Below are 15,115 nucleotides of genomic sequence, written 5' to 3'. Positions count from 1 at the left end.
ATAAATGTCACATTCCCAGGTTGTTACGAGTATTGTGTGCAATAATAACATTTAATATCGTGTGTAATGTGGAGACAAAATGAAACCAGCAGTGGAGATCAGATGCTTCTTCTTTCTCACCATGAAATATAACAATAAAGGTAACAAATAGATGATAAATAAACTAATTACCTGTAAACATGAACCAAGCAAGAAGAAACAGAGAAGAACTACAAAAGAGTGCCACACGGCAAAGAAGAAGAAAACTGGAAACTCTGGCAGAGAGAGTTTGTCTCCACCTAGCGTCCAGACGGAGGAAGTTCAGCGTCACTCAGCTTAAAATGTTGTTTTCTGGTTGTTATTTTCTGTTTGCCACTAGGTGGCGGTGTTGCAATGAAGCTGCTGATGCTGGACTTCAAAGAGCTGCAATTCATCACTTTGTGTCATAAAAGATGTAAATAAATGTCACAAACTGAACAATATTAGATTTAGTCCTGCATCTTCAAAGCTGATGCAGATATTTATTAATGTAATAAATATAATATTATAATACATTAGTAAATTGAAGTAATCAGCCAGTTAATAAAGTCTAAAGTATAAAACTGCTTTATTTATTCTACTATAAAGAAAATTATAAAAGTGATTTAGCGTTAAGGATGAACGTGTCATGTAAAGGATAAAAAAATGGAAACCGAGTCCAAATTCATCTAAATTAAAACCTGAGGTTCATTTTAATGTTTCAACAAGACAAAACTGATCTGTAGAGAAAGTAGAAGAACATTAAGGGACTGAAATGGCCTAATCAAAGGCCTCAGCCTTGTCTGGGTTTTATAAGAAAACACATCATTTAATATTAAATCAGTTATTCTAAAAGCTTATTGAAGGTTACAGAATGTATTTCAGTTGCAAAGTGACCAAATATTAAAAAGGTGCATAAACAGAAACAATAAAATATTTACCATTAAAATATTTCTACTGTTTTTCTTCTTGTTCTTTTAAATCAACAAAATGTTTTAATAAAGATTAAGAACTATTTTAAAATCATGCCTCCATTTATTAATGCAGAGAAGTTTTCATCATTTTAACTTCAGGGCGTCGTGTGAATCACTGAGTTTTACTGAAATAATAACAGCAGCTCCACATCTGGATCTACAGGCATAAGATCCACCTGCTGGCTGCAAAGTTTAACTGAATTAAATTTATATTAATATCTGAAACTGAAGTTATTTTTATATTCTGATAACTGGCTTTTAAAGTTTAGAATAAAATGATATTTTACATGAATGTTTTGTTTCTGGCCTCATTTCTTCATCCCTGGCTGGTAAATGATTCTGTATTTGCATCGCGCCTTATCAAGCCCAGAGGACTCCAAAGCCTCAGCCTGACAGAGGCCAGGCTGCCATGCACCAGCACCGCCGTGACCTTTGACCCCCACCAGCAGGTCAGGTGAGTGAAGCTTCTTTCCCCTGGACACAGAGAGGAATTGAACCAACAACCATTTAATTATCTGTGAACATTCAGAATGATGTTTAGTTTCTGGTTTAATTCATAATTAAACGCCAGATTATTAGAACAAATCTCAGTCATAAATATGTTGTAAAAATTAGTTTGTGCATCAATAGATCAGAATCTGTTCATGTAGAAAATTATATTTGTAAAGAATTTTTTGTCAGGTTTTTCAATCAATCAATTTATTTCTGTTAAGTAGATTTAGAGACAGTGAGGCGAGTCGGCAGGAACACAAACACTGATTCACTGACATACATTATGATTTACAGATACTTAATATTTGATCACAGTTTTATTCTCTTTTCATTTGAAATGTTTGAGGAGAAATATTCCCATCTGAACTCTGACATCTGGGATTATTTAGGGGAAAATGATTGATACAGATTAACAAAAGATAAATCTGCATTTTAGAGCATTTACATGTTTTAATGCTTTAAACTAAAACAGTTAATACATGCTACTGAAACATATATAATAGTCTGTTTCAGTTTTATTTTTTTAAATCTGCTGCATGTGGAAACATTTGGCTCCGCCTGTTTCTCTGCAGCAGAAAAAGAGGAAATGCAGCGTCTGAGTTTTTAACTTTCTTTTTCAGCTGTGAGGGAAAGGAACTAAATTAAAGAAAAAGAAGAAAATGAGGACCACAATTATGATCGCCACCTTATCATTAGCCTCCCTCCAAGTCACATTCCTTTGAATGAGTCCAGTATACAAACACCATGTTTGTATACTGGGTTTAGTCTCAGAGTCCGATCTAGACTCTGAGATCTAAACCCAGTTTAACTCCTGGATTAAACCCAGTTTGACTCCTGGATTAAACCCAGTTTAATTCTGGATTAAACCCAGTCTAACTCCCTCCAGCAGGATTTCTCAGCAGGTGGATCTAATAGATCTCCAGAACCTTCAGGACGGATCGACACCAACAGACTGAAGGTGAGCAAACTATTAGCTGATCACTGTTTGGTTCTTTTAATGATTCAGAAACAAAATCATCAGGTTTTCAGCTCAGATTGGATCAGGTTGGTGAAGCAGCAGGAAGGAATCCAGATATTTATTCTCTGCCTCCATTTTGAATTGGCTCCACCCGTTCTGGGCCCAGAACCTCCTGAACACCGACCCGATACTTTGTTTGAGCCTTTTATTAGATGTTTATATCTGTAGACATATAGATAATTTATCTTTACATCTAGATATAATTCTGTTTAATATTCAGATGCTTCCCTCTCAGCCACTCTGCTCTCAGACCAGGAAGTACAGAAACATTCATGTTTCCTGGAGCTTTGAGTCATTTTCTCAGACAATGAACTCATAATTAGAAAGTTTTTCATTTGCAGATGATTTAAAATCAAAAAAAACTGGAACCTGGTCAGTTTTCTGCTCTCTGACGTCATGGCAACACCAGCTTCAGGTGAGTAACATTTTCAGGAAGCAGGATCATTCAGCCGCTGCTGCCCTCTAGTGGTTCTGTTGAAAAGTTTTAATTATTTATCAAAATTAAGATGCAGTTGAATGAGACCATTCTGCTTTAATATTTCTACATCCTGATAAAAAAATTTTTAATAAGAAAATCTGAATTATTAATTTATCCTATTAAATAATTATAATTATAATCCTCATAATTTTTTTTGCTATGAACTGGATTATTTTTTCTCTGTGGTTTAACTTTACAGATGCTTGCGTTCATTTTGTTTCTTATATTGGTTTTACAGATCAATATCTGTATTAAAGATTTTACTGTTAGTTGTAAACGTGCTTATTGGTATTATTGATTTAAAATTTGACTTTAAAGCCTATAAATGAGGTTTTTACTCAGTAACTTTAATTTACAGATTCTGCTTCATGTGGATTTAGTCTAGAAATAAAAATCTGAATAAAGACAAAAGAAATCTGCCAGTTCAGTTCTTCATCGAGTTTAATCTCGATGAGTTCAATTAATCTCACATGAGATTAATTGAGTTATTTTCATGGAGAGTATTCAGTTTGTAGAATCAACTAAATATGAGTCTTAATGTTTCTGAATCGTATCGACTGAACTCTGACCTCCACGTTTGTTCTGATTAATTTCCAGTTGGGCAGCAGCAGCGAAGCAGCAGCTTAAATCTTCCACCAAACAGTAAGTTCATCTGAGATGAGACGCTCATTTAAATGACTGGTTTTTAATAACTGGTGAAACTTTATGGAAAATACAAATAAAGATTGACTGTTCTACTCATCATTAAGAATAAAAATATCAGTGGAGATATAATAGAAATATCTTATTTTTCACTTAATGATAATCATCTGTTCAGGTATTTCCAATTCTGAAGGTGTAGAGGTTTGATCTGCAGGTGAGTCTGGACTCTGATTGGCTGGAAGCCCCCATAGACCCACCATTGGCATTATGCTGTAATATGATATAAATATACTGATGAAATGTGAGCAACAGTCAGAACTGCTGATGTAAAATGACTGACCAGCTTATAGACGGGTTGACCTCCACTCTCATCATCACCAGAGTCTCTCATGACCTATGACCTCTGGTTGGACAGACGAGTTGTGAAACATGATCTTCAAGTGTTTGGATGACGACTCATAATGTCTTTAGTCAATTAAGTCAAAGGAAAGGAACTTTAGTTTAAAGGAATATTTTCGCACCATGTTTTAAATGTTCTCTCATTTCCATTAAAAATCTTCAGTTTTTGTCTCAACATAAAAATCCATTCGGATCAATTTAAATTTTCAGGGAAGTCATTGATCATCATCAACGTCATTAATGAAGCGTTTTGCACCAGTCATTAGATAACTGGTATAAAGTTTGACGTTTTTCTGGTGGTTTTCCTTCCCAGTGTCTGAGCTCCGGCTGGTTCTACTGGGGAACAACTGGTCCCAGAGGTCTCAGGTGGGGAACATCATCCTGGGAGAGAAAGTGTTTATAGAGGAAGCAGACTGCTGTGTGAGAGTCAGAGGACGCTGCATGTGGAAACCAACGGTGGTGATCAACAGCCCAGAGCTGCTGGATCTGAGCATCTCAGAGGACCGAGTAGCAGATCATGTAGAGCAGTGTGTGAGGCTCTCTGATCCTGGACCTCATGTCTTCCTGCTGGTCCTGCAGCCGGAAAGCTTCACTGACGCTCACAGACTGAGGCTCCAAACCGTCCTGGAAAACTGTGGAGAGCGGTCATTTCAACACGCTCTGGTTTTGATTTCCACTCCTAAAAATGAAACTTCTGCTGAAAACTATCTGGACCATTCTCCACTGGAGCAGACGCTCAGGATGTGTCAATACAGATACGTGATGCAGAAGAACCTGAAGCTTCAAGAGCTGATGGTTCGCTGTGGACAGATAATAAAGGAGAACAATGGACAACATGTGATCTGTGATTTACCTGCAGCTCAGTCTGACCCAAACCTGGAACGTCTGACAGGACGACCAGCCGACTTCAGTCCAGATCAAATTGGAGGTGAGGAAACATCTGGTCCTTAAACACGCTGAAAAATACAGAAAACATATAAAATACAGAATAAAAGAGGAGAAAACACTAGAAATAGTAAAATAAAGTAAAAAAATACCATAAAATGTGAAAAATATCACAATACTGTTGTAATTTGAAGAGGTAAAGGTCAGAGGTCAGTCACCCCAGAGTTTATGTTTAGAGCTGGACTCTTCCAACAGGTCCTTAAAGCTCAGCCATCAACCAACAGATTAAAGATCCATAAATACAACATGGAGCCAAAACTTTAAGAGCTTCAAAAACTAACAGTAGGAAACATGGATGCTAATGATGGAGCAAATCTTACGATTTTAAAGTTGTCCAATCGGAGCGAGCAAATTAACTTAAACCTCATCACCATGGTTGTTTTTCTTCCCGTTTCCATGTATCAGGATGCAAAATAGTGATGTTTACAGATTTATAACCACATTCAAGTGGCCTGAGTCACATTTGTGCAAATCAGATACAGGTTGCATTCAGATTGGGTTCACCTCAGGCTGCAGTGGAAACATGGCCTGATATCTGATCCTAACTCTGATATGTGTCTGATCTTTTCTAATGTGACCTGAGTCGATGTGAGCTGTTTTCACATCGATCTCTGCAGTGTCATATAACAGGATCCTGGAGACCATCTGGGTCAGAGGTGAAACTCTGGAGTCGCTGGCCGCCTTGCAGGGTTTAGATGTGCCTCTGTCATGAATTGGTGGTGGAGGTGGTGAGGCAGCACGCTGGAGACCCAGGTAAGTGAACGGTGGTGTAATTTAATAACAAAATAGTCCACAAAAACACAGTCAATAAACGGTCCGCGGCCAGGCAGCACGGCTGAGCGGAAGCCAGGGCTCAACGCCGGTAGCAACTGGTCTTACAGGCGGCTAAACAACACAAAACGGCAGACCAAGGCAAAGTACGACAACGACAAACAATGACAAGGACCCGACGAGGAACAAAGGACACAGGAGGGACTAAATACACTGAGGGTAATCAGTGACACACCTGGGAACAATCAAGGGGAAGACAGGACAACTAGGAGAACTCAGGACACAGAAACTCAGAATTAAACACAGAAAAACACAGAACCTGACAGTACCCCCCCCTTAAAGGGCGGCTACCAGACGCCCAAAAACAAAATCCAAAACCCAAAAACCAGGGTGGGCGGAGGGGCGACGGAAGGAGGGCCAGAGTCCAGAAAACAAAAAAACTACCCACAAAAGGTGGGCGGAAACACAAGGAGGGGCCAAGAGTCCAAAACTAAACAGAAAGAGGGTAGAGGCGTCGAGGGGGGTCCAGAGGGCGTCCTCGGCGCCCGTGGCAGACCCCACGGGGGAGGTCCGGAGGGCGTCCTCGGCGCCAAGGAGCACTAGGGGACTCGGGAGGAGCACTAGGGGACACTGGAGGAGCACTAGGGGACACTGGAGGAGCACTAGGGGACACGGGAGGAGCACTGGGAGTCTCGGGAGGAGCACTAGGGGACTCGGGAGGAGCACTGGGAGTCTCGGGAGGAGCACTGGGAGTCTCGGGAGGAGCACTGGGAGTCTCGGGAGGAGCACTGGGAGTCTCGGGAGGAGCACTAGGGATCTCGGGAGGAGCACTAGGGATCTCGGGAGGAGCACTAGGGATCTCGGGAGGAGCACTAGGGATCTCGGGAGGAGCACTAGGGATCTCGGGAGGAACACTAGGGATCTCGGGAGGAACACTAGGGATCTCGGAAGGAGCAGAGTCCACGGAGGCCGGAGCGGAATCCGGCGGAGCAGGAGCAGGAGCCGGAGCGGAATCCGGCGGAGCAGAGTCCACGGAGGCCGGAGCGGAATCCGGCGGAGCAGGAGCGGCAGGCGGAGCGGGGTCCGGCGGAGCAGGAACGGCAGCCGGAGCGGAGTCCGGCGGAGCAGGAACGGCAACCGGAGCGGGGTCCGGCGGAGCAGGACGAGGAGCAGAGGCTGGAGCTGGGGCTGGGCTGGCGGAGCGGATGTCTGGCCTGGGAGGCAGAGGTTTAGCATCCCAGGCCGCGAAGGCTGTCTGGCGTATCTCCTCTGCCTCCCGCTGCAGCTCCACCAGCGCGGGGTGCTGGAGACGTGGAACCCAGTAGTCCAGCAACATACCCAGGCGTATGGCGAACCCTAGCCGTCTGAGGGCGAACGTGGACGTGCTCTTTGAATCCTCATACTCCTGGATCGTTCGGAGCAGCTCCTCTACACCCTCTGGGTCCATGATGTTAAAGCGTGCCTCACCGTATTTTCTGGTCGGGTCCTTCTGTCATGAATTGGTGGTGGAGGTGGTGAGGCAGCACGCTGGAGACCCAGGTAAGTAAACGGTGGTGTAATTTAATAACAAAATAGTCCACAAAAACACAGTCAATAAACGGAGTCGCGGCCAGGCAGCACGGCTGAGCGGAAGCCAGGGCTCAACGCCGGTAGCAACTGGTCATACAGGCAGACACAGGCAAAAGTACGACAACGACAAACAATGACAAGGACCCGACGAGGAACAAAGGACACAGGAGGGACTAAATACACTGAGGGTAATCAGTGACACACCTGGGAACAATCAAGGGGAAGACAGGACTAGGAGAACTCAGGACACAGAAACTCAGAATTAAACACAGAAAAACACAGAACCTGACAGCCACAGGTACAAAACACTGGAATGAAATGGCTTCATTACCTAATTATCGACACAGAATAATTAGTTAATCACCTAATTATTGCTCAGCTGCAGCTGAGGCTCATATAAAAGGGCTGCAGTTTGACTCTCCTGATCTCAGGGTTACTCCCCCAACCCAGAGCTCATCTGCCCCTTTAGCATCAAATAACAACCTTCTTTCCTTAATTATAGACAAATGAACAGACCTTCTGGGTTGGACTCCACAGAATCCCTGGTTCATCACAGTCAAGGCTTCATGCCTCCGGTCCAATCAAGTCTCTCTGCTCTGACCAGAACCTATAAAAGGAAACTAGATCCACTGTTGGTCAGAGCAGACTCACAAACTGATTTGATTCTGTACTGCTGTTCTCACCTTGGAAGGTTTTAATAAATGTATTATTTATTTTCATCCATTTTCTAAAGTCATTTTTTCCACAATGATTCTGAAAGGCCAGGTCACATTTATCTGACCTGATCACTGATAATCCACAAATATCACTGTTCTGCATCCTGATATGTGCAAGAAAAACAACAATTTCTACAGAAAAAATGATAACAGGATCATTTTTAAATATATTAACATAAATAAATCAGTTTATTCTCTGTTTTTGTTTGAGTAAATTAAACAGTTCATTCTTTTTCACCAGGTCAAAAACTCAGAATTGTTCTTCTGGGGAAAAGTGAAGAAGAAAAAGCTAAACTGGGAAACTTCCTCACTAACAAAAAGGATTTTTCCTGTCAGAGATTTTCTCCCAGCAGACAATGTGAAGTGTCTGACGGACGGTGGGAGGATAAACCACTAACAGTCATTAAAACTCCAGACATCTTCAGTCTGTCTGTCCAGGCAGTGAGAGACAAGATGAAGGACTGTGTGCGTCTCTGTCCTCCTGGACCAAATGTCCTGCTGTTGTTAGTGAAACCTGCAGATTTTACTGAAGAAAACAGAAAAACCCTGAAGTTCATCCTGAGTCTGTTTGATGAAGACGCCTTCAGACACTCGGCCATCATCAGCACTCACTCCCACCAGCTGGACGAAACCAGTGTCTCTGTGGACAAGCTGCTTCTGGACTGTAATGGAAGACACTACAACATGTCCACAGATGACCTCAGACTGCTGATGGAGACGATTGAGAACATTGTCTGTAGAACCAGAACATTCCTCACATTCAGGAAAGAAATGGTGACAAAGTCTGGACTGAACCTGGTTCTGTTTGGTCCAAATGATCCACTGAAGACGGCAGCAGCCAAGGTCATCCTAGGTCAGCCAGATCTTCCTCCAGAGAGGCTCAGGAAGCAGGGAGAGGTGTTTGGACGTGGGGTTTCTCTGGTGCAGCTGCCTGCCTTGGATGGAAAAGCTCAGCAGGAAGTGATGGAGGAATCCTTCAGGTGTGTCTCCCTCTGTGATCCTGAGGGTGTCCACGCCTTCATCCTGGTCCTGCCTGTGGGTCCCCCACTGATGAAGACAAGGGAGAGTTACACACCATCCAGGACACATTCAGCTCCAGAGTCAATGACTTCACCACCATCCTCTTCACTGTGGAGTCAGACCCTAAACATCCAGATGTTGGGAACTTTATAAAGGAGAACAGACACATCCAGGATCTCCTCCAGATCTGTGGAGGAAGATATTTAGTTCTAAACATCAGAGACAGACGGCAGATCCCAGAACTGATGGAGATGATAGAACATCAGAGCCTTTATAGGTCCAAAAACTACACAAAGAATACGTTCACCAGAGCTCAGATTGAAAGGGTTGTAGAACAGGAAAGGTTTAATGCTGAGCTTAAAGCTGAACTGCAGAAGGTAAAGAAGAAAAATGATCCTGGAGAGTTGAGTAAGGAATGCATCAGGATGGTGTTGATTGGGAAAACTGGCAGTGGAAAGAGTGCAACTGGAAACACCATTTTGGGTGAAGAACATTTTACATCTAAAGCCAGTGGAAAGTCGGTCACCAAGTTTTGTGAGAAAGCAAAAGGAGAAGTCGATGGTCGGCCTGTTGTTGTTGTCGATACGCCTGGTTTGTTTGATACGACTCTGTCCAACAACGAAGTGGGACAGGAACTGGTGAACTGCATCAGCATGTTGGCTCCTGGACCCCATGTGATCCTGCTGGTCCTGCAGATCGGACGGTTTACTAACGAGGAAAAAGAAACTGTGGATCTGATCAAGAAATACTTTGGCAAGAATTCACAAAATTTCATCATCATTATATTCACCAGAAAAGATGATTTAACGAAGCAAAGTTTTGAGAGTTACATTGAAAACGACTGCGATGACTTTGTCAAAAAACTAATCCGGGACTGTGGGGCAAGATGCCACTTATTTAACAATAAAACCCCAGAGGATCGTTCCCAGGTTAGAGAGCTGCTGAGGAAGATTGACTCAATGGTCACTGAAAACGGTGGAGGGTGTTACACCAACGACATGTTCCAGGAAGCTGAGGCAGCAATAAAAATGGAGGTGGAGAAAATCCTGAAACAGAAGGAAGAAGAGCTGCAGGAAAAGAAAAGAGAGCTGGAACAAAAACATAAGGAAGAAGGCAAGGCAACTTTATTTATATAGCACCTTTCAGCCAAAGACAATTCAAATGCTTGTACAAGAAAAATAAGGAATACATACTGTTAGATGAGAAAGAAAAAAAAATTATTAACAATAAATAATAAAAGAACAAGCAGATAAAAAATAGGCAAAGTTTAAAGAAGTTCATAAAGTATTAATGCAGAAAATCCAAAACATTGTGGATAGAAATGGAGAAACATTTCTCACATTCTCAGAAGACTCCAGCAAAGCCCGACCTAAAGAGATGAAAACTCAGCTGAACCTGGTTCTGTTTGGTCCAAATGATCCACTGAAGACGGCAGCAGCCAAGGTCATCCTAGGTCAGCCAGATCTTCCTCCAGAGAGGCTCAGGAAGCAGGGAGAGGTGTTTGGACGTGGGGTTTCTCTGGTGCAGCTGCCTGCCTTGGATGGAAAAGCTCAGCAGGAAGTGATGGAGGAATCCTTCAGGTGTGTCTCCCTCTGTGATCCTGAGGGTGTCCACGCCTTCATCCTGGTCCTGCCTGTGGGTCCCCTCACTGATGAAGACAAGGGAGAGTTACACACCATCCAGGACACATTCAGCTCCAGAGTCAATGACTTCACCACCATCCTCTTCACTGTGGAGTCAGACCCTAAACATCCAGCTGTTGGGAACTTTATAAAGGAGAACAGACACATCCAGGATCTCCTCCAGATCTGTGGAGGAAGATATTTAGTTCTGGACATCAGAGACAGACGGCAGATCCCAGAACTGATGGAGACGCTGGAGAAAAATGATTCATCTTATACGACTAAAACATTCACATTTAGCCAAATGGAGAAGATTTCACAGCTACAAGTAGAACTGAAGAAGTTCAAGACCAGTCCTACAGGTAAAAACAATTTCTAATGACAATGAAAGTTCAAATTATTTATACAGTCTTATTCACACATTTTGTTCTTTTTTTAAAAAAAGTAGTGATATGACTAAATTATATCACTGACACGATTACAGGAACATTTAAAACATTTTAAATGAATTTTACCTTTTGCAGATCTGGCTAAAGTTATTCAAATATTTACACATCCCTGCGATTAAAATTTCTTTCTGAGATGTTTATAGCAAAGCCCAACATTTCATAAAGTGAAATATGTGACTCAAAATGTTGGGTGAAAGTCACTTATTTATTGTATAATGCTCCCATCCCACCAGCTTTCCCCAAAACTTACATGAACTAAAAGCCCAGGATTGAATCTGAATTATACATTATATTGTAACCACAGGGATGCAGGTCAGTAACATGACAGGAGGATTTAACTAAGACCAGTCTGAATGTGAAATGAATCATTTATGCTTTAACTGTATTTATCAGAAGACATGAATTTGACCAATGTTAAGATTTAATCACCTCCAAACAAACTTCTGCAGTTTGTATGAATATGACAAACTAAAAATGTTAATTTTAGTTTGTAATCTAAAAGAAATGATTTGCATTTAAGCCTATTTTCAATAACATAAAATTAGCATATGATGATTTTTCATTTGTCCTGCTGTGTGATATTACTGTAACTGTAACTGTAACTGTTGTGTATTCCTCCCATTTCCTGGCATTAAAAGAAAAACTGGAGAAAACTCCTTCATGCAGCTCAGAGAATAAAAACCTGGTTGTAACACTATATAGCAATAAATCTGAGACAATATGATTGAACCATAAAGACATGAAGAATATTAATAAACCTAACATACTCTGAGCTCAGTTTGTCTTTCTGTTTTCAATCTGTTCTTTACATTTCTTCAGATAACTTTGTTTTTTTCCTCATTCTGTTGATCCGAGACATTATTATTTATATCACCCAAAACAAAATGCAGGGATCAGGGCTCTGTCACTGTTAACTCTGTAGTGTAATTATGACCATTTCATGACATTTAACCTCCAATGTGTTGTTATTTCTCAGACTGAGCAGAAAGTCTCTGCATTGTTCTGAGTAGTTTAACAACCCCGCAATTAGAAATTTAGTTTTTAAGGTTGGTATTGAATGAGGTGGGCAATGCGACTCAAAAATAAAATCTCGTATTTTTCTAAAAACAAAACAAACAAAGGCAGAAAATGTTCTTTTATTTCAATTATCTCCTCTGAGAGATGACCAGAACTCAAAGAGCAAATAAATAAAAGCTGTGCAAGAAGATGGCGGTTCAAATATCACTGGGAACTAGAAACACGAGAACAAAATTCATCTAAAAAATATTCATAGAGAAAATTTGTTTATAGTTTTTTTAAATGGATTAATCTCTACTGGAAACAGAAACATTCAAACCCAACATTCAACTCGCTGGGCAGAGCAGTTTAGTAGTTTAGTATTTATTAGTTCAGTGGTTTAGTGTTTATTAGTTTAGTAGTTTACTATTTATTAGTTTAGTAGTTTAGTGTTTATTAGTTTAGTAGTTTAGTATTTATTAGTTTAGTAGTTTACTATTTATTAGTTTAGTAGTTTAGTGTTTATTAGTTTAGTAGTTTAGTATTTATTAGTTTAGTAGTTTAGTATTTATTAGTTTGGTGGTTTAGTGTTTATTAGTTTAGTATTTTAGTATTTATTAGTTTAGTAGTTTAGTGTTTATTAGTTTAGTAGTTTAGTATTTATTAGTTTGGTGGTTTAGTATTTATTAGTTTGGTGGTTTAGTATTTATTAGTTTATTAGTTTAGTGTTTATTAGTTTGGTAGTTTAGTGTTTATTAGTTTGGTAGTTTAGTGTTTATTAGTTTAGTAGTTTAGTGTTTATTAGTTTGGTAGTTTAGTGTTTATTAGTTTAGTAGTTTAGTGTTTATTTTTACTAGTTTAGTATTTATTAGTTTGGTGGTTTAGTATTTATTAGTTTGGTGGTTTAGTATTTATTAGTTTGGTAGTTTAGTGTTTATTAGTTTGGTAGTTTAGTGTTTATTAGTTTAGTAGTTTAGTGTTTATTAGTTTGGTAGTTTAGTGTTTGGTAGTTTGGTGGTTTAGTATTTATTAGTTTAGTAGTTTAGTATTTATTAGTTTGGTGGTTTAGTGTTTATTAGTTTAGTATTTTAGTATTTATTAGTTTAGTAGTTTAGTGTTTATTAGTTTAGTAGTTTAGTATTTTTTAGTTTGGTGGTTTAGTATTTATTAGTTTGGTGGTTTAGTATTTATTAGTTTGGTAGTTTAGTGTTTGGTAGTTTGGTGGTTTAGTATTTATTAGTTTAGTAGTTTAGTATTTATTAGTTTGGTGGTTTAGTGTTTATTAGTTTGGTAGTTTAGTGTTTATTAGTTTAGTATTTTAGTATTTATTAGTTTAGTAGTTTAGTGTTTTGGTAGTTTGGTAGTTTAGTGTTTATTAGTTTAGTAGTTTAGTATTTATTAGTTTGGTGGTTTAGTGTTTATTAGTTTAGTATTTTAGTATTTATTAGTTTGGTAGTTTAGTGTTTAGTAGTTTAGTGTTTATTAGTTTGGTAGTTTAGTGTTTATTAGTTTGGTAGTTTAGTGTTTTGGTAGTTTGGTAGTTTAGTGTTTGGTAGTTTGGTGGTTTAGTATTTATTAGTTTAGTAGTTTAGTATTTATTAGTTTGGTGGTTTAGTGTTTATTAGTTTGGTAGTTTAGTGTTTATTAGTTTAGTATTTTAGTATTTATTAGTTTGGTGGTTTAGTATTTATTAGTTTATTAGTTTAGTGTTTATTAGTTTGGTAGTTTAGTGTTTATTAGTTTGGTAGTTTAGTATTTATTAGTTTGGTGGTTTAGTATTTATTAGTTTATTAGTTTAGTGTTTATTAGTTTGGTAGTTTAGTGTTTGGTAGTTTGGTGGTTTAGTATTTATTAGTTTAGTATTTATTAGTTTAGTAGTTTAGTATTTATTAGTTTGGTAGTTTAGTGTTTATTAGTTTGGTGGTTTAGTATTTATTAGTTTAGTCCTGAAGTCTGAAAGTTGCAGATTTGATTCCAGTTTATCATTAAAACTTAAACATTCGCACGTTACAGTGTTTATAACAATAAAGTTTTTATCAATGAATGTTTAATCCATTATGATGAATTTAGATTCATGTCAAAATGTTGATTTAATCGTTTTCTTCTGTTAAAGTCTTTCAGTTTCATCTTTTCTCACTGCAGGATGTTGAACTAAAATTACTGGAAGCCAAAAGAAACGTTTTGAACTTTTTCTCTCCGAGATGAACAGATGAGTTTGAAAAGTGAACAGTTCTTTATACGATAAAGCTCAGACAAGTGGTCAATAAATTTCTACATTGTAGAAAATTCTTGTAGATAAATAAGCTGATACAATCAGTTTATCTATCTGAGCTGATTGAATAGAAGTTTATTTAAATCAGAGCAAAATGAAAGTTTTATGAGAATTAAATCTGTCAATTTGTGTTGATGATAATGATTAAAGTTCTCTGTATGTTTTTAGAACCGGGTTTTTATTCTAGGGATATCGGGTCCAAATAACGGCTCTCCTCCTCCTGGCTGGCTGCCAAAGATCCTCTATTGTAACGATGAGTCACCCAGATCGGAAAGGAAAATAAAGCTAATTTGTTAGCAAGCAGCACCTTCAGTTTAATTTGATGTAAATGCTGCAGATTTAAGAATGCAGCAGAAAAATCTAACAATACTTGCATTAGAACAATCTGTTTAAAAAAAAGTTTTTAATTTTCTGGCAGAAAATCAAGAGAACAAACAAAAGCAAATATGAACTATTTCCACACACTGTGCACAAACGGATGCGCGCCCTCTCATGCCGCCCTGGGTGGTGAGCCATGCTAACATGTCAAATAATAATTTAAAAATAAAAACACCACTGACTGTGATAACAAATATGTGTTTTAGTTTACTTTGTGTCATAATGATACAGGAAGATCAAGATTTCGTTCTGGAGTACAGCAGTGTTTGATTATGAGCAATAAAAATGAAAATAACTGAAAACTGATTAAATTAGTTCCTGCTTTTGACTCACTGAATGTAATGATGTCACAATTTGCATTTATGTTCTCCAACTTT

General features: G+C 39.0%; 1 pseudogene; it reads left to right on the top strand.

Annotated features, from left to right (window-relative positions):
- Positions 1 to 2,877: 2,877 nt before the first annotated feature.
- Positions 2,878 to 10,157, top strand: LOC129366045 (GTPase IMAP family member 8-like; annotated as a pseudogene).
- Positions 10,158 to 15,115: the final 4,958 nt, after the last annotated feature.

The sequence above is a fragment of the Poeciliopsis prolifica genome, unplaced genomic scaffold (genome assembly GCF_027474105.1).
Source record: "Poeciliopsis prolifica strain line A6 unplaced genomic scaffold, Auburn_PproV2 SCAFFOLD014, whole genome shotgun sequence".
NCBI lineage: Eukaryota > Metazoa > Chordata > Actinopteri > Cyprinodontiformes > Poeciliidae > Poeciliopsis > Poeciliopsis prolifica.
Note: the sequence above shows the minus strand (reverse complement) of the source record. Positions and strands in the feature narration are given on the sequence as shown.